We start from the raw sequence: 20,073 nt of genomic DNA on the forward strand, positions 1-20,073 counted from the left end.
GGGAACACCTTAGCGGACACAGGCATTCGGCCTCTGATCTTCGGGTAAGCGTTCTCCAAAGCGGCCTTCACGACACACGACAACGCAGAGTCGCTGTGAAGAGACTGATTGCCAAGTTCCGCAGACATGAGGACGGCGTCAACCTGGATCTTGGGTTCATGTCACACTATCTGTGACAACCACGACTTGCCTGGGCTTGCAAACTCTCACTAACTGTCCTGTCTGGAGATAGTACACATCTCTTTAACCTGTGCTGAGCGATCTCTCCACTCACATTGTCTGTATCTTTAAAAAATGATTACCTGTAAAAACTCGCATTCCAACCATTATTTTGTCAATTGAATCTGTGTCTTTATATGCCCTGTTTGTGATCAGAACTCCCACTCACCTGATGAAGGAGCAGCGAGCGCTCCGAAAGCTTTTGGCTTTTGCTACCAAATAAACCTGTTGGGCTTTAACTTGGTATTGTGAGACTTCTTGATGTGGATTGTGACATGTTCTCCACGACACTTCCTGAAGTCGATGGCAATCTTCGTCATTTTGTTGACATTGGGAGAGATTATTGCTGTTGCACCGGTTCACCAGATTCTCTATCTCATTTGTATACTTTATCGCGTCATTGTTTGAGATCCGACCCACTACAATGCTGTCATCAGCAAACTTGAAAATCGAGTTGGAGGGAATTTGTCCACTCAGTCACAGGTGCATAAGGAGTATGGAAGGGGGCTGCGAATACTGTCTTGTGGGGCACCTGTGTTGAGGATAATCATTGCGGAGGTGTTGTTGCCTATTCTTACTGATTGTGGTCTGTGGGTTTGGAAGTTCAGGATCCAGTCGCAGAGGGAGCAGCCGTGACCCAGGCCACAGAGTTTGGAGTTGTGTTTCGTAGGAATAATGGTGTTCAATTCTGAGCTGTGGTGAATAAATGGCAGTCTGACATGCTGTCTTTGTTATGTAAGTGTTCCAGGGTTGACTGCAGCACCAGGGACATAGCGTCTGCTGTGGACTGTTGCGTCAGTCGGTGAACTGTAGTGGATCCAGCCAATCAGGAGGCTGAATTGATTCTTGCCATGACGAACCTTGACACAACAGGGATGCTAGGTTAATTGGATACAGTTTACAGGTTTCTCTCTCCCTTATTATTTTTGAAAATAACTTATCCTTTGAAATCATCCAACCCACCATATATTTTTAATGTTGACTATCCTAAATATGGTTTACAAACGCTTTTTAATTTCCCATCCTTCAAAACTCCCTAATGATATCCGTATATTGATGTCTAAACCTTCATCGTTTAACTCTAAGTCTGTTCCTGGTTCAGCTAAACCATCGTGGATATTTTATATAGGTCGTTCTGGCTAGTAGTGGGTGATAGCTGACCTGGTATCTCACGGGCGAATGTTGGGTCAGGTGTCAACATATGTTCAGTGTTCAATTCTGGTCAGTGTTCACACTGATTTCACACTCAATTAGATTGGCATTTACATTTAGTGTTAGTGCTCGGTCCTGGTGAACATTAAATTTCGGAATGAGTTGAAGGACGATTTCCGTTTCATGGTCAAAGTTAGCATTTGGAATTAGACTTAGGGTAGCATTACAATTAGTTCGGGTTTCGTCTTCGGTTATTGGTACAAAGTTAGTTTGAACATTGTAGTTGGGGATAAGATTAAGGTTACAGTTTGTGTCAGGTATTGCGAATATTCGTGCTCGTATTCGAGTTGAAGTTGAGGCTTAGATTACAATTAGCATCAATCTTATGTTTACAGGTATGGTTCGGATTCGGATTGCAGCTAGTAATTACAGTAAATCTATGTGAGTTTCCAATTATGGTTCGCTTTTTGTTCACGTGCCTGGTAAAGCTACGGTTAACATTTCAGCCAGGGTTAAAACTACGTTTATAACTATCAATAGTTTGGTTCGCGCTCGTGTTCAGGCTGGATTACAATTGAAATTGGATTAGGATTGCGGTTCGTATTTAGATTTCAGTCACAGTTATCGTTTTTTTTAGGACTAAAGTTAGATTTGCGATTAGTGTTTCGGTTAGATACAAAGATAAAAATATAAAACGGAGTATTTGCAAAGCGTTTTGGCTTGAGGTATGTTTAATTTTAGGGTGGCATTGTGCGCTGTCATGAGTGCTATAATTAGATTAATGATTATAGAAATACTTTGGTTTCCTTCTGTTTTAGGGTTTAATGTCGGTGTTAATATTATTCACCATTTCAAAAGTTTGTCAACATTGCCCTGTCCATCACGCAAATTAGCCTTCCATCCATTGACTCCATCTACACCTCCCTCTTCCGTCGGAAAAAAAAGGCAAAGAAGCCTGAGATCACGTACCAACCGACTGAAGAATAGCTTCTTCTCCGCTGCCGTCAGACGTTTGGATGGACCTACCTTGTATGAAGTAGTTCTTCTTATAATTGCATCACTCTATTCTGCACCTCCTTTCCTTCTCTATGCTCTATTCGCGGTATGTTTTGTCTGTGTAGCATGCAAGAAACAACACATCTCTCTGTATTCCTATATATGTGACAAAAATAAATCAAAACAAATTCTCTTTAGCGTCTGCCTTCCTGTTGGGCTCACAATTGTCTTTCCGTTCAGCTTAGGTGTACATTTATGTTCACTGGATTGGTTAGAGAATGATGCACTGATGAAGTTTTGTGTTTGGATTAATTTTAATGTTTGTGTTAGTTTTAGTCTTCAGCTTGATTTCGGTATACAGTTAACAATGGGATTAGTGTTAAATTAGCAGTTATAATGAGCGCCTGCGTTACAATTATGTTTGGATGAGGTTCGTTAAAAGTATGGTGACAAGTCTTAGAATGTGTGTCAGCGTTAGTACTGCGCCAGTTGAAATGTTGATATTGCTGTTCGAATTGTCATTTTTACTTGCCGGTTCAATCCAGTTTATTAGAGTGTTCCGGTAAATGTGCTATTTAACTTTATTATTACTATTAACTTTACTGCTGACATGCTGTCAAGTTGAGGGTGGCAGGAACCTTTGCGCTCAGATTGGGATTTGAACTCAGTCTTCAAGTTAACATTAAGAGTTAGGGTGAAACAAAAGGTTTCGATTCAACTAGAGTCATCATTAATGTTCATGGTGCAGTTAGATTATACCGAAGTTTAATATTCGCCTTAATTTTACACTTGGATTTCGGGTTTAAGGTAAGTCAATATAGACTGCAATTATTTTTAACGCATATTAAGTGGTAATATTAGAACTTTAGGGATAGTGTCAGGATTACATTTAGTGTTACAGTTGGGATAGATGTTATGGTGACAGATAACTTTCTGATGACGGCAAAATACTGCGGATGTTACAATCCGATTGGAAAACAGGAAATGCTGGAGAATTTCATCAGGTCTTGCACCATCAGTGGAGAGAGAATAGCGCCAACGTTTCGAGCCTGGATGACCCTTCATCAGAGCTGAGGAGAAGCAAAATCGGACAGATTTGCACTCTGACGCAAAGGGGCGTGGGGGGGGGGGAAGGGGCGTTGCTGTAATTGGATACAGTGAGCGTAAATGCTGATGATAAGGGGTGAGAAGAATGTTAAACGCCCCCAGTATATAATTAGAATGTGTGAATGGCAGAACAGAGGAACAGATTGTTAGGGGACTACCTGAGGAATGTGGCAGTTGGCCGTGCCACATTCCTCGACTAGTCCCCCAAAAATTGATTGCTGATTTATGACAACAACTTTATATACTTGACATAATATATGTAACACATTTCTGGCAAGTCTTCGGGTTAGTTTTTTTCTCGTACATTTAATGCAGTTGTTACAATTCGACTTATTGTTTTGCTTCATTTCCGCTTTCCTCTTCCTCTTCCTGACTCAGCATGAGGGACAGCGTTATTTTTGGACTTGGATTTAGGTTTATGGTTCGGCTTATTTTGAGTCTCAGAGGTCGCGATTCTTTTCTCATTTGGGTCATATTTCTAGTTGGATATAGTTGACATTTTGTTTTCATCCCGTTAGTGTGAGGCTGAGGTTTGATACTTGGGGAAGTTTTAGAATTGGAATGCAATGCGCGTCCCTCACCAGCCCAAACACACTCAATGTGGCCGTGATCGACTCTGCGTGCAATGAAGTGGCCAGTCATCCTAGTACACACGGAACACATTAAATCTACCAAGTGTATCCTTAAACTCCTCTTCTGTATCTCACTGTCCAGGTAATGAAAGTCTACTGGACGGCTGTATGTGTGCCTGCATCTTTAAACTCAGTGTGTGTCTCATTGTCTGGATAATGCAAGGGTATTATAGGACTCTGTGTATCGCTGTATCTTTAAATTGCATGTATGTGTCGCACTCTTGAGTCATGAAAGAGTATTACAGGGTTATGTGTGTCTCGGCATCAATGCATTCACGGTCTGTGTGTCACTGTTACTGTCACAGAACGACGCGCTCTCACAGATTTCATTAATGCTCAACAACAAGCGTTCATTAATTTTAAAATGTGCAGTAGGCTCATGGTTGTAGCAAGTTCCCAAAATGGTTCTTTGCTTCGTAGCCTCTCTGACCATGGGGTGACTCCACGCTCTCAGCCTCGTCACATAGGGCATGCGACATTATTCTGCTGTGTTGCTCTTTAAAGGGACAATCACAACAATATTGGAGGATTTGTGTTTATATGTGTGGATTTTGAAACGCAGTCCGCGCCTCGCTGTCCATTTGATGAAAGAGTAGACTTGTGTGTGTGCGTCTGTGCCATTTAGCTCAGATACAATTGCCGGGGGGGGGGGGGGGGGGGCGGGGGGGCGGGGGGGGAGGCGGGGGGGGGGGAGAGGGGGGTTTCCCGAAAAGTGACGAAGTATATTGACGAAGGGTCATCTGGACTCGAAACGTCCGCTCTTTTCTCTCCTTACAGATGCTGGCAGCGCTGCTGAGATTTTCCAGTATTTTCCCTGTTGGTTTCAAATCCCAGCATCCGTATTAATTTGGTTCCAACGTGCTTTGAGAAAACTTAGCAGTTACAATTCCGGCATTCCGTGCCTCAGGACCCGCCGGCGATTCACTTTGGTAATGCGGAACCGAGCTGGGACTGAAACCGGCACAAGGGGCCGGCACGAGTGAGCTGAGCTTGCCACGACGTATGCGCCGGTCGGTTAAGAGCAAGATCAGTGCATGCGCACTGATGTTTCCTTCCCTGCATTCCAGATCGCTGAACTCCGGATCGCTCAACACCCGATGACTTTCACAATCCCAGCCGCACCGCAATCGCCGGCAACGACACGTCAACCGCCATCACCCCTCGCCCGCCCCTCCCCTCCCCCCACGCCACACCGATTACCGGCTTTTCAATGTGCTCCCCAAACCCAACCACCTCGATCGCAGGCTTCACCTACGCTCCACCACGATTGCCGGCCTCCCGGACCCCGCCCCCGATGTCCAGCCCCGAACAAAACCCTGACTCAGATCGCCTGCCTCCGTGACTGCGCCCCCCCCCCCCCTCCCCGCACCACCACCACCTCTCTCGCCCCCTTCCCTCGGGCCAGCTCCGATCACCAGCTCCCTGGGCACTTCCAATGACCAGCCTAAACCCGCCCATGGCCAGCCCCATCACACTCCTCCCTCCCCCACCCACCGATGCCTAATGCAGAATGTGAAAAGTTCCCCCCACCACCAGCGATCGGCAATGGCTCCCAATGTGCCCCGCTTCCTCGGCGTCCGCTCCCTTGCCACTGCTGCCCTGTTTTCAGTGCCGGCGTGGCAGTCTGGCAGTGCCAGGCTGGCTGCCCCCGACCGCCCCCCCCCCCTCCCCCGCTCCCCCTCCGATGCCTGCGAACTTTCCATTAGTGAGCGCGGATGATATCATCCCGGGTTCGCTCAAGACACTGCAATTGAGATTTAAGTACGGTAAGCACGCTCATCCTCTTTCCGGCACGACGCTGATAACGTTAAAAAAACGGTCTGGGAAAGTTATGATCGGCTGGACGCCGCTCTGAAATCCTGCTGCAGGCACCCGCTGAAATTTCCCAACCCTCTGTGCTACTCCAGCGTGCAATGGGAGGGAAAATCGCGCCCGATATCTCAGCGTCCGTGTAATGAAACAGTATTGTAGAACAGTATGTGTTTCTTACAACTCACAGGGAGCAGTTTTGAGCCTGCGTTCTTTGTAACCGAAGCTATCTGAAAGTCGGTAAATGAGATTCTCGCCAGCTAAATATTGCTTTCTGATTTTCCACGCCCCTCACAGGTGACATCACGAGATTCGCACCCAGGAAGGTTGAGAATCTTATTCTAACATTTTAACATATCATGAGAGACCCATCTTGCCGTCACATGCAACCTAATTTCATATTAATTCCTCCCCGATGGTAAAGTTTCCATTTGGGTCGTCCACTGGGGTTTGGGGAAAGAGAGGGGGTTAAAACTTTCTCCATGAGGGGTGAAGTACCCAGAGGTTAAGGGGCAGCAACACCTCCAACATATCTCCCCGCACCCTCAGGCTGCAATGCACAACTGTAGGGCCTGAACAACAAGAACAAAGAACAAAGAACAATACAGCACAGGAACAGGCCCTTCGGCCCTCCAAGCCCGCGCCGCTCCCCGGTCCAGGATTGAATCCTGAATCCAGGATTCCCGCCCAATTTTCCAGCTTATCTACATCCTAATATCCTATCCACCGAGCTGTCCCTCACAGCTACGATGCTTTGTTCATCACAACCTAAGATCATCACAAGCCTGTGCAGAGTGGAGTGTCCCTTCCATAGATCTGGCAAACCTAGGCAATCGGGCTTTCTGTGTGAGTCCCAGAGTGTTCGAAACGGAAGGCTTATATGCTCCCCAATGAAACACAGTTAGAAGTCTGACAACACCAGGTTGAAGTCCAACAGGTTTATTTGGAATGACTTACTTGATGAAGCAGCAGCGCTCCGAAAGCTCGTGATTGAAGTCCATGTCTTTGACCTTGCTTTCATTGAGAGAACAAACGGAAATCTTGCCCGTTAACAAACCACGCTGTTTTTAAATGGCAATGTGTTCCTGGACTCAGAGGGTTAACTTCGAACACTAGTTCATTGTGATGTATGTGTGTTTGTTGATATCATGTGAGGAACGATGATACAGCCCAGTGAGCAATCAGTCCACTCGTTGTGAGAACAATTGATAACGAATATGTATCAGAACATAGAATATAGAGCATAGAAAAGCTACAGCCAAACAGGCCCTTTAGGCCACAAGTTGCGCCGAACATGTCCCTCCCTACGCGGCTTACCTATAACTCTCTATCTTACTAACTTCCATAAACTTATCCAAAATTCTCTTAAAGGACCCGATCGAATCCGCCTCCACCACCAATACCGGCAGCCGATTCCACGCACCCACCACCGTCTGAGTGAGAAACTTACCTCTAACATGTGTACCTACTCCCCAGCACCCTAAACCTGTGACCTCTTGTGGCAACCATTTCAGCCCTGGGTAAAAGCCTCTGAGAATCCACCCTATCAATACCCCTCAACATCTTATACACCTCTATGAGGTCACCTCTCACCCTTCGCCTCTCCAAGGAGAAAAAAACTAGCTCTCTCAACCTATCCTCATAAGGCATGCCACCTAATCCAGGCAACATCCTTGTAAATCTCCTCTGCACCCTTTTTATGGCTTCCACATCCTTTCTGTAATGAGGCGACCAGAACTGGGCACAGTACTCCAGGTGGGGTCTGATCAGGGTCCTATCCAGCTGCAGCATTATCCCCCGATTTCGAATCTCAATTCCTCTATTGATGAAGGCCAGTATTCCACACGCCTTCTTAAGCACAGCCTCCAACTGCGACGCTGCTTTGAGCTTAAAAGAAAAACAAGAACACAGATGGCAAGAGGGACTATAATAGATTAAGACACCTAACGATTGTGATTGCTATACACACGAAATTTTACATGAAATTCTCCTGTTCCCCAAAACTACCTACATTTAACCTGAGCTCTGAGACACCCCTTTTCCAATACAAAATTAGAAATTCATTGATTCTGTGAGCTTAATCAAACGAATATCACCACGACCAGGCTAAATTGACCAAGATTGGGCAATGGACTTCTGGTACAGCGAAGATGTAAAAAGGCTGCTTCTCTCTTCCCAGAGATCATAGAATGAACTTGTTAGCTGTCTCGCTCTCTGTCTCCTTTTTCTTTTTAGTATTCCACAATTATACCTTTTCTTTCCCTTTGTGTTCATCTCCGCGTGGATTTGGTTTTTGGCAGCGACATGTGAATTTCCTTTTCAGTCCACTTTGAAGTTACCACTTCGATAGCCCATTGTTTTCTTGAGTCACAAATGTAAAGCGTTTATTTAGCACTGGCAGACTCACTCATTGAAATGCAGAAACATAGAAAATAAAATAGGATGTAAATAAGGTTGAAAGAGTGCAGAGAAGCTTCACAAGGATGTTGCCGGGACTTGAGAAGCTGAGTTACAGAGAGAGATTGATTAGGTTGGGATTTTATTCCCTGGAGCGTAGAAGATTGAGGGGAAATTTGATAGAGGTGTATAAGATTTTGATGGGTATAGATAGAGTGAATGCAGGCAAGCTTTTTCCGCTGAGGCTCGGGGAGAAAAAAACCAGAGGGCATGGGTTAAAGGTGAAAGGAGAAAAGTTTAAAGGGAATAAAAAAAATGTCCTGGATAAATGAGACAGCCCGTGCTGCAAAATCTTCGATATGCCCCTCCCCAAATAAAGCATCCTCTGTTACAATCCCGGCCTAATCTGCGGAATACGAAAATACTGAAACTGCTGCAAATCTGAATTAACAGAAAAACTTTGAAAGCACGCCTCACCTTGGGCAGCAATGGTGCAGAGAGACAGACAATGAGCGTTTCACCTTGAAAATATTTCATCAGATTGGGCCGATATTGTACAATAAGAGATTGAAGGCAATGACATAAACTGACAAACAACTCGTGTTTGTGGTGGAAGGGAAGAAAACGGGGCACTCTGTACTCACGTGAATAAAACAGCCAGTCAAAACATTTTCTAAGCAGACGGGATAGAAGCAAAATACTGCAGAATCTAGAATCTGAAACAAAAAAAAGAAAATGTTGGAAAGTCTCAGCAGGTCTGACAACATCTGTGATCCTGACTCGAAACCTTGGCTCTAATCTTTCTCTACCGATGTTGTCAGACCTGCTGAAATTTTCCAGCCTATTATGTTTTTGCTTCGGGGGATATGCGTTTGATTCCGATTTTGATGGCACTAAAAATATGTGGATTTAAGAGACGAATGTCAGACTCTTCATGATATCATTCATCACAGATATCCAAATGTCCAAACCTAAACGCGATGAAGTTTCGTGATATCTGTTCCAATTGGCAGTTAGTGACTGGTGGGGCTCCGCAGAGATCTGTGCAAGGATCCCAACTGTTCAGATTATAGATTAATGATTTGGACGAGGGAACTGAATATATTATCTCCAAATTTGCAGACGATGCCAAGTTGTGTGGGAGTGTGAGCTGTGGGGATGCAGAGATGCTTCAGCGTGATTTGGAAGGGCGAAATGTGTGGTCATTTAAATGGCAGAGGCAGTATAATGTGGATAAATGTGAGGCTATTCAATTTGGCAGCAATAATAGGAAGATCGATTATTACTTGAATAGGCGTAAATTGAGAGAGCTGGATATTCAGTGAGACATTGGTGCCCTTGTGTATCAGTCACTGAAAGTACACTCGCAGGTACAACAGGCAGTACCTAAGGCAAATTGTATTTTGGCCTCAATAGCAAGAGGATTTGATCATAGCGATGGGGATGTTTTTCTGGAACTGTACTGGGGGTTGGTAAGGCCACACCTGGAGAACTTTGTGCAGTTTTGGTGTCCTTATCAGAGGAAGGCTGTCCTTTATGTAGAGGAGGGGAGAAGAGGTGATGGTCTAGCGGTAATATCGCGAGACTATTAATCCAGAAGCTGAGCTCATGCTCCGCGGACTCAGGCTTGAATCCCGTCGTGGCAGTTGGTGGAATTTGAATTCGATGAAAAATATCTGAAATTGAGAATCTACAGATGACCATGAAATCATTGTCCATAAAACCTATCTGGTTTACTCATGTCCTTTAAGGAAGGAGGCTGCTGTCCTTACCCAGTCTGGCCTACATGTGACTCCAGATCCACAGCAAAGTGGTAGACTTTAACTCTCCTTGGGCGGCTAGAGATGGGCAATAATTGCTAGCCAGCCAGCGACGCCTATCCCCCATGAATGAATTAAAAAAGCGGAACTACAGCGAATGTTTACCGGACTGATTCCTGGGATGGCAGGTCAATCATATGAGGAGAAATTATGTCGGTTAGGATTATATTCACTGGATTTTGTGAGTGTGAGAGCGGATCACACAGAAACTTATAATATTCTAACAGGGTTAGAGTAGGTAGATTCATAAAGAATGTTCCCAATGGTGGGGGACTCCAGAATTAGGATGCCTAGTTTGCGGATAAGGATAAGTTATTTTACATCTGAATTGAGGATAAATTTATGCCTTCACCATCCTCTTCACACAGAGGATGGTGAATGTGTCAAATTCATTGCCACAGAATGCAATTGAAGCTATTCCGTTGTATGACTTCAAGAATAAATTAGATGTAGCTCGACTGGCGAATTGGATCAAGGGATATGGGGGCAAGGGGGAAATCAGGATATTGAAGTTGATGATCAGCCATAATTAAATTGAATGGCGGAGCAGTCTCGACGGGCCAAATTACTTTTTCCTGCGTCTAGTTTCCATGTTTCTATGTTTATTTTCCTGACGGGATAAAGGGGGAGGTGGCTAGATGGGTGGAGAACTGGCTTGGTCTTAGAAGACAGAGGGTGGTAGTGGAAGGGTCTTTTTCCGGCTGGAGGCCTGTGACTAGTGGTGTTCCGCAGGGCTCTGTATTGGGACCTCTGCTGTTTGTGATTTATATAAATGATCTGGAAGAAGGAGTAACTGGGGTGATCAGTAAGTTTGCGGACGACACAAAACTGGCAGGACTTGTAGATAGTGAGGAACATTGTCAGAGGCTACAGAAGGATATAGATAGGCTGGAAATTTGGGCAAAGAAATGGCAGATGGAGTTCAATCCTGATAAATGCGAAGTGATGCATTTTGGTGGGAATAATGTAGGGAGGAGCTACACGATAAATGGAAGAACCATAAAGGGTGTAGAGACGCAGAGGGACCTGGGTGTGCAAGTCCACAGATCTTTGAAGGTGACGTCACAGGTGGAGAAGGTGGTGAAGAAGGCATATGGCATGCTTGCCATTATAGGACGGGGCATAGAGTATAAAAGTTGGGGTCTGATGTTGCAGATGTATAGAACGTTGGTTCGGCCGCATTTGGAATACTGCGTCCAGTTCTGGTCGCCACACTACCAGAAGGACGTGGAGGCTTTGGAGAGAGTACAGAGGAGGCTTACCAGGATGTTGCCTGGTATGGAGGGGCTTGGTTATGAGGAGAGATGGGGGAAACTGGGGTTGTTCTCCTTGGAAAGACGGAGGATAAGGGTAAGACTTAATAGAGGTGTATAAAATTATGAAAGGCATGGATAGGGTGAACGGTGGGAAGCTTTTCCCCGGGTCGGTGGTGACGTTCACGAGGGGCCATAGGTTCAAGGTGAAGGGGGGGAGGTTTAACACAGATATGAGAAGGACATATTTTACACAGAGGGTCGTGGGGGCCTGGAATGTGTTACCGGGCAAGGTGGTGGAGGCGGACACACTGGGAACGTTTAAGACTTAGCTAGACAGCTATATGAACGGAGTGGGAATGGAGGGATACAAAAGAGTGGTCTCGTTTGGACCAGGGAGCGGCGCGGGCTAATTGCTCTTTGTTTCTCGTTTCAAGGCTTCATTCTATGATCATCTTGCTGGTGCCAGTACAGAGCAAGACTGCGGATAGTGGGAACCTGTCTCGGGGGCAGGGAATTCAGATGGTGTTCGTAAAGCAGAAGTGGAAATGAATAGGGTTGGGAAGCATTTTCTGATCAGGGCCAGTGTGATCTCTTGGACTCGTTTCGATCGCCACAGGGGGTCGGAGAGGAATTTCCCAGATTTTTTTTTCCCCATATTGGCCCTGGGGTTTTCACTCTGGGTTTTCGCCTCTCCCTGGAGATCACATGGTCTGGAATGGGGAGGTGGGGGTGAGTTAATAGGTTGTGATGGACAAAGCATCGTAGCTGTGAGGGACAGCTCGGTGGATAGGATATTAGGATGTAGATAGGCTGGAGAATTGGGCGGGGATCCTGGATTCAGGATTCAATCCTGGACCGGGGAGCGGCGCGGGCTTGGAGGGCCGAAGGGCCTGTTCCTGTGCTGTATTGTTCTTTGTTCTTTGTTCTTTGTCTGTGGTAATATAATCAGGGTTTAGTTTTAAGTCTGATTAAATTGGATATCCCAAATGAAAGAATTGGGCATATTAAAATCAAACACAGCCGAACCTCGGACAGCCCAATTATACAAGTACACAGATATGTCTGGGTCTGGCCCACCAATCACCCATCAAAGATCATTGCACTCTACTGAGACCCAGCAGGAGATCATCGCGCCCCATTGAAATCCACTGGCCTATTGTTAGAAGCCCAGATCGTGCCAGACTTTCTGTCACCTAGAGTTCCTGCAGTTACCTTATCTGGCAGCAGGTTACATGTAAGGAACAGCATGGAGATGGACAACTGAGGGCGGGCCCCGGTGTCCTATCAGACAGGCATCAAGAAACCCATTGGATATTGGAACCCCCTCCTGGGACCTCATTGGCTGTAAACCAGATAATTGCCTGGAAAGGCAGGCAGGCAGGGGGATAAAGCGAAGACTCGACGAGGGAGGCGACCTTGACCATCTGGAAGACTGACCAGATGATGAACGAAGGAAGAAGCTGCCATCGAGGCTCACCTTCGTGACGACGGGCCAGAGGGACTCAGACAACCGAGTCTGCAGTTTAACCAAACCATCTTTGCGGGAAGTATACTTGCATCTGGGGTATCCTCTTGTTTTATGTGGGTAATGTAAGGGTTAATTGTGTTATTATTAATACACGTATTGAACTTTTACTTATGTTTGTCCTTTGTCCATCTAGCAAATAAGGGCACTGAGGTAAAACCTTGGAGTAAGCAAACTGGTCGAAAGTATCTGAAAATTAACAGGTACAACAAGTCCATCTGTCCTTCTGTATGCAGCCACTAACTGTTGGTCTGGTTCACGTCGCTTTCACCATTAATCATTGTGTGTCCATGTGTTGCCAGAAACTGGAAAATCAAATATTTCAGCAAGAAAACTGTTGCTTTGGTTCTGTGAACTGTGACTGTGCTCAACTGCTTTCAAAACATTCCTGGTATTTTGTGTGCACAAGTCTGTATACGCTGGCAAGTGCCTTGATATTGTGATGTAACACTCGATATTTTGGTATCTGTTAAAACAATACTTTTCACTGTACATCAATACATGTGACAATCGTAAATCAAATCAAACGAAATGAAATCAGATCACATCATCTTAAGACTAGACAGTAACTGCGTATCTCCATCATATTTTAATTCTGATCTCAACTCGTTTTACTGCAAGATTCAGTTTTATATCCAGTAGAGCCCGCTGGAGGCCACAGACGCATTGCAATGGGGACGCTCCCAGAGACACAACACTGCAGATTCGAAGGGAATACATGAATTTTTTTTTGCCTTCTCGACGAAATTCATCCAGTTGTATGCAATCGGGAGGGAGCTGCCCTGGTAATCCTTAACATTGACTCCGGGCCCCATGAAGTCTCATGTCTTCAGGTTAAATAAGAACAAGGAAACCTCTTTCTGGTTACCACGTACCGTCCTCCTTCGGCTGAACAACATTTGGAGGAAGCACTGAGGGTGGCAAGGGCCCAAAATGTACTCTGGATGGGGGATTTCAATGTCTAGCAGCAAGAGTGACTTGGCAGCAGCACTGCTGATCGTCTTGATCGTGTCCTAAAGGGTATAATTGCGAGACTGGGTCTGCGGCAGGTGCTGAAGGAACCAACACGAGGAAATAACATACTTGACCTCATTCTTTCCAATCTGTCGGCTGCAGATGCATCTGTCCATGACAGTATTTGTAATAGTGACCATCGCACAGTCCTTGAGGTGACGAAGTGCCGGCTTCATACTGAGAATAACCTCCATCATGCTGTGTGGCACTATCACCGTGCTAAATGGGACAGACTTCGAACCAATCTAACAACGGGCTAGATATCCATAAGGCGCTCTGCGCCATCAACAGCAGCGGAATTGTACTCCAAAAAAAAAATCTGCGACCTCATAGCTTGGCAGATCCCCCACTCAACCATTACCATCAGGCCAGGGGATCAACCCTGGTTCAATGCAGAGTGCAGGAGGGCATGCCAGGATCCAGGCATACCTACAAATGAGGTATCAACCTGTTGAAGCTACCAAACAGGATTACTTGCATGCCAAATGGCAAAAACAGCATGTGACAGAGCTAAGCGATCCCACAACCAACGGATCAGATCTAAGCTCTGCAGTTCTTCCACAGCCAATCGAGAATGGCAGTGGGCAATTAAACAACTCAGTGGAAGAGGAGGCTCCAGAAACATCCCCAACCTGAATGACGGAGGAGCCCAGCACATCAGGGCGGCACCGTAGCACAGTGGTTAGCACTGCTGCTTCACAGCTCCAGGGTCCCGGGTTCGATTCCCGGCTCGGGTCACTGTCTGTGTGGAGTTTGCACATTCTCTCCTGTCTGCGTGGGTTTCCTCCGGGTGCTCTGGTTTCCTCCCACAGTCTAAAGATGTGCGGGTTAGGTTGATTGGCCAGGTTAAAAAATTGCCCCTTCGAGTCCTGGGATGTGGAGGTTAGAGGGATTAGCGGGTAAAATATGTGGGGGTAGGGCCTGGGTGGGATTGTGGTCGGTGCAGACTCGATGGGCCGAATGGCCTCCTTCTGCACTGTAGGGTTTCAATGATTTCTATGATCAGTGCAAAAAATAAGGCTGAAGAATTCGCAGCAAACGTCAGCCAGAAGTGCCGAGTGGATGATCAATCTTGGCCTCCTCCAGTGGTCCGAAGCATCTCAGATGCCATTCTGCAGTCAAGTCGATTCACTCCACGTGATATCAAGAAACTGTTGGAGGCACTGGATACTGCAAAGGCAACGGGTCCTGATAACATTCCAGCAATAGCACTGAAGACTTGTGCTCCAGAACTTGCCGCTCCCGTAGCCAAGCCCTTCCAGTACAGTTACAAGACTGACATCTACCCAACAATGGAGAAACCTGCCCAGGTTTGTCATGTACACAAAAAGCAGGACAAGCCCAACCCGGCCAATTACCACCCATTCAGTCAACTCTCGATCATCAGTAAAGTGATGGGAGGAGTTCTCAAAAGTGGAAACAAGCAGTACCTGTCCAGCAATAACGTACTCATTGAAGCCCAACTTGGGTTTTGCCTCGGTCATTCAGCACCTGACCTCATTAAGCACCTAACCTCATTAAGCCTTCGTTCAAACATGGACAAATGAGCTGAATTCCAGTGGTGAAGACAGAGTGGCAGTCCTTTACAGAAAGCCGCATTCGACTGAGTGTAGCATCAAGGAGCCCGAGCAAAACTTGTATCAATGAGTAACAGGGGGAAAACTCTCCGCTGGTTGGAGTCATACCTAGTGCAAAGAATGATAGTCGTCGTTGTGGAGGGTCAGCCATCTCATCTCCACGACATCGCTGCAGGAGTCCCTCAGGGCAATGTCCTCGGCCAAACAATTTTCAGCTGCTTCATCAATGACCTTCTCTCCATCATAAGGTCAGAGTGGGGATGTTCGCCAATGATTGCACAATGTTCAGCACTATTTGCGACTGCTCAGATACTTCAAATGTTCAAATGCAGCAAGATGTGGACAATACGCAGGCTTGGACTGACGAGTGGCAAATAACATTTGCGCCACACAAATGCCAGGCAATGACCATCACCAATATGAGACACTCTCACCACCACCCCTTAACATTCAATGGCTGAACCATCACTGAATCCCCCACTGTCAACATCGATGGGGTTCCCATTGATCGGAAGCTCAACTGGACTCACCACATCAACACAGTGGCTACAAGAGTAGGTCAGAAGTTTGGAGTACTGCGGCGAGTAACTCATCTCCTGACTCCCCAGAGCCTATCCACCATCTACAAGGCGCAAGGCAGGATGGTGATGGAATATTCCCCACGTGCCTGGATGGGTGCAAATCCAACAACTCTAAAAAAGCTTGACACCATCCAGCACAAAGTAGCACGCTTTATTGGCACCACATCTACACACATTCAATCCCTCCATCACCGACACTTAGTAGCAGCAGTGACTACTATCTACAAGAAGCACTGCAGCAACTCACCAAACATCCTTAGACAGCACCCTGCAAACCTACGAACACTTCCATCTAGAAGGACAAGTGCAGCAGATAAATGGGAAAACCACAACCTGCAAGTTCCCCTCCAAGCCACTCACGATCCTGACGTGGCAATATGTCGCCGTTCCTTCAAAGCCACTGGGTCAAAATCCTGGAATTCTCTCCCCAACGGCATTGTGGGTCAACCCACAGAACATGGACTGGAGCGATTCAAGAAGGCAGCTCAGCAGCAACTTCTCAACGGCAACTTGGAACGGGCAATAAATGCTGGCCAGCCAGCGACGCCCACGTCCCACGATTGAATAAAAAAAAATGTTATGCCACCTGTTGATGCTGTATTTTATATAAAATGTTGTTTTAATGGTATAAGTTAAAATACTATCAGGTGTTATGAAGTTATTCGTAATTTGGCCTTCATGCTATTCAAACACGAATATAAATTGTATTCCATCATTGCATATGGGGAATATTCACTATAACTGCTCTTGAAACAGTACCTTACTCAGCCCTCCACCGACCCCTCTCGCCCTCCCCCAAGCCCTCGCCCCATAACGCTTTACATTTACCATGGCTAATCAACTTGTTCTTCCAAATTTGGACATTAAGGGGCACGTTATCAGAGCCAATCCAAATAACCTGCCGATTCTTATGACTGTCGGCGGAAAGCGGAGAACCCAGAAGAAAGTCATGCAGGCAAGGAGAGGATGGGCTAAACCCATCCACACTATCACACAGGACCGGAGTTGAATGCCGATCCCTGGCGCTGTGAGGCAGCTGTCCTGACCATTGTGCCACCGTGCTAGGGCCCAGAAAGTGGAACATATGCTAAAATTCCTTAAATCCTATTGTTCCATTCGACATTGGGTTATCAAATTAAATATAAGGAGAAAGGGTATGGCTAACGTTCCCAGCAGTAAAATGTTTTGTGAACAGTAAGCCTATCATCAAAGAGCATTGTAGATCTCGAGGGCCCATTTCAATAGTACGAGATGTCTGAAGGAAACTTGGGAACCTGCAGCGTCAAGCAAGGACAGCAAAATGTCAGAACAGATCGGAATAGTAGAAGGATAGTCATGCAGTCACAAAGATGAGGTCTCCCTCGAGGATACATGTTTTCTGGGTGGATCCATTACCTGGAACAAAGTCATTCGCTTAATGTAAACGTACATGGGAACATGTTTGATATTCAAAAATGAGCTGTATGCGGTACTTTGAATGTAATAATGCAGTGGAAATCGAAGGTTTGCGGAGTACCAATTCAGAGGTCCATCTGTGTCCGTTCTCTCGATGTTGGAAGGTGAAATAAATCAAAATAAGTAACTGTGTCTCGTGTTAAATTAGACAAGTTAATTTCATGATTATGAGGAACTGAGCAACTCTGTTCTAGCAGGTTCTAATTATATTTCAGATCCCCAGATAAGGTGGGGCCTGACGCCATGGTAAAAGAGTTATATGGGGGATTGTTGCCGTTCTTGCAAAGCAGTGCTCAGTCAGTCATTACTGTAAAATTGAAGTGAGGCCTTTTACATTGGTAGTAGAGCACAGAGCATGATGTGCTGCTACGGTGATATGTGGGTTGGGAACATGCCCGTTGGCAACAGTGGGTCTTCACCCTATTGGGAAAAAAACGGGATAACAACTTCGACAGCCCACAATTGTTTTCGCTCCTGAGCAAAAAAATGGAGTCAAGATAGTGGAACCTATGCCCTTAACATTTCTTAAGCTCTTTAACAATGATGCACCTTCCTTCATACCTCTACTGCCTAGTATAAATTTGTGCTCTCTCATGTAACTCCCACCTTCAAGGTCAATCCACCACAAAAACTCGTACCTGATAATAACCTCGTCCATTTGTCCAAACATCTTTCTCCATCACCTGTCCTCTTTCCATCAAATGCCAACCTCCAGCATGCCCGTAACTCCTCAACATCTTCACTCTCGCACGTTCCTCTCTTCTTACCCACCTCAGCATGCCACACCGTCCATCATACCATTTCGTCTACAAAGCCCTGTCCTCCATCACCCTCTCTCACTTTCACATTGTTGTATTCTCCATTGTGTGACCTACTCAATCATAAAGATCCCTGACTCCCGCTTCTCCGTTCGTCACCAACCCTGCATTCCGATAACATCCTTTTTATCTCACGAACACTCGTATGCCTCCATTACATTTATTCTTCCCTGAAACATTTTCCCTGTTTCAGCTTGTGTTCCTGAAGCTCTTTTTCTCCCCAAATACATCACACCATAATTGCACCGTCATTTTCTCGAAACATCATTGTTCCTCCCGGTCCAAAACCTTCCTTATTTCATAGCTATTTCTCCTGTAGGCACTTGCCTCATATGTTCATCTTCTCATATCTCCGCAATAGCTCACATCCCTCCCATTCCATTCCCTCTCTGCAACACGTTCCTTCCACGATATTAAACCCCGCCCTCGCTCTGCCGCACATCATAGCCTCAACATCTCCCACATTGTATCACCTGCTAGATCCGTTTCTCTCCCTCATTCAGACCACTTCAGTCACTCCGGCATTCCAGTCCATTATGCCCTAACTTCCAGATATTTTTCGTTCCCCCATAACACCCTACGCAATGCATTCCAACATGTGCACGGTACATCCTCCCCCTTGCTCACGCTGTCTTACATTCCCCCACCTCCCTTATTCCTCTCCCTCCTGCAATGTGGTCAAAGCACCTTTCCACTCCCTGCATGAAATCCTTCCTGCCTACTCCAGCTCACAACTCCCTCGTCTCTGACACTTACCGCCTTCCTCACTTTCTCACTCACCCTCCCTCCCATGTAACCTTGCGCTCAAATATAACATGTTCCTCTGGATCCCTTTTCCCCTATCCTTCCTCAAAAGCAGACACATTTTCAATCGGAAGTCCCCAAAGCCATGCATTTTGGGCAATGGAGGCGACCAAAGAGAACAAACGCCCACAAACGTTAGAGCCAGATACACTGTGAGGTGATGCTGCTCTGGATTGTGGTTCCCGTCTGGTCACTTTCTGCTTGACCAATGGAAGCTTCTTTTCCTTCCGTGTTCCAGCTCCTACAATCACAGATTCGATCTCTCCCGTGCCCATCTCCTTCAAGCATTGATTATGTCTCTCTCCCGCTGCAGCTCCTCTACACCAATCTCATGTTCCTCGCTCACACAGGTGGTGCACCTGAAGGGATAGACTTTGTGATTGGAAGAGCAATAAGGGCGAGAAAGACAAGTTCGAATATTGGAGGAGATGGAAATTTATTTTGTCTGCTCTGAGTGTCGGGAGACAGGAGGCTTTCTGGTTTGTTCACATCAGGAAATTTGCGACATCCTTTGAGAGGCTGATGAGTAGAGGACACCATAAGACCATAAGACATAGGAGCGGAAGTAAGGCCATTCGGCCCATCGAGTCCACTCCACCATTCAATCATGGTTGATTTCAACTCCATTTACCCGCTCTCTCCCCATAGCCCTTAATTCCTCGAGAAATCAAGAATTTATCAATTTCTGTCTTGAAGACGCTCAACGTCTCGGCCTCCACAGCCCTCTGTGGCAATGAATTCCACAGACCCACCACTCTCTGGCTGAAGAAATTTCTCCTCATCTCTGTTCTAAAGTGACTCCCTTTTATTCTAAGGCTGTGCCCCCGCGTCCTAGTCTCCCCTGTTAATGGAAACAACTTCCCTACGTCCATCCTATCTAAGCCGTTCATTATCTTGTAAGTTTCTATCAG

Source organism: Mustelus asterias, chromosome 20 (assembly GCF_964213995.1).
Source record: "Mustelus asterias chromosome 20, sMusAst1.hap1.1, whole genome shotgun sequence".
NCBI lineage: Eukaryota > Metazoa > Chordata > Chondrichthyes > Carcharhiniformes > Triakidae > Mustelus > Mustelus asterias.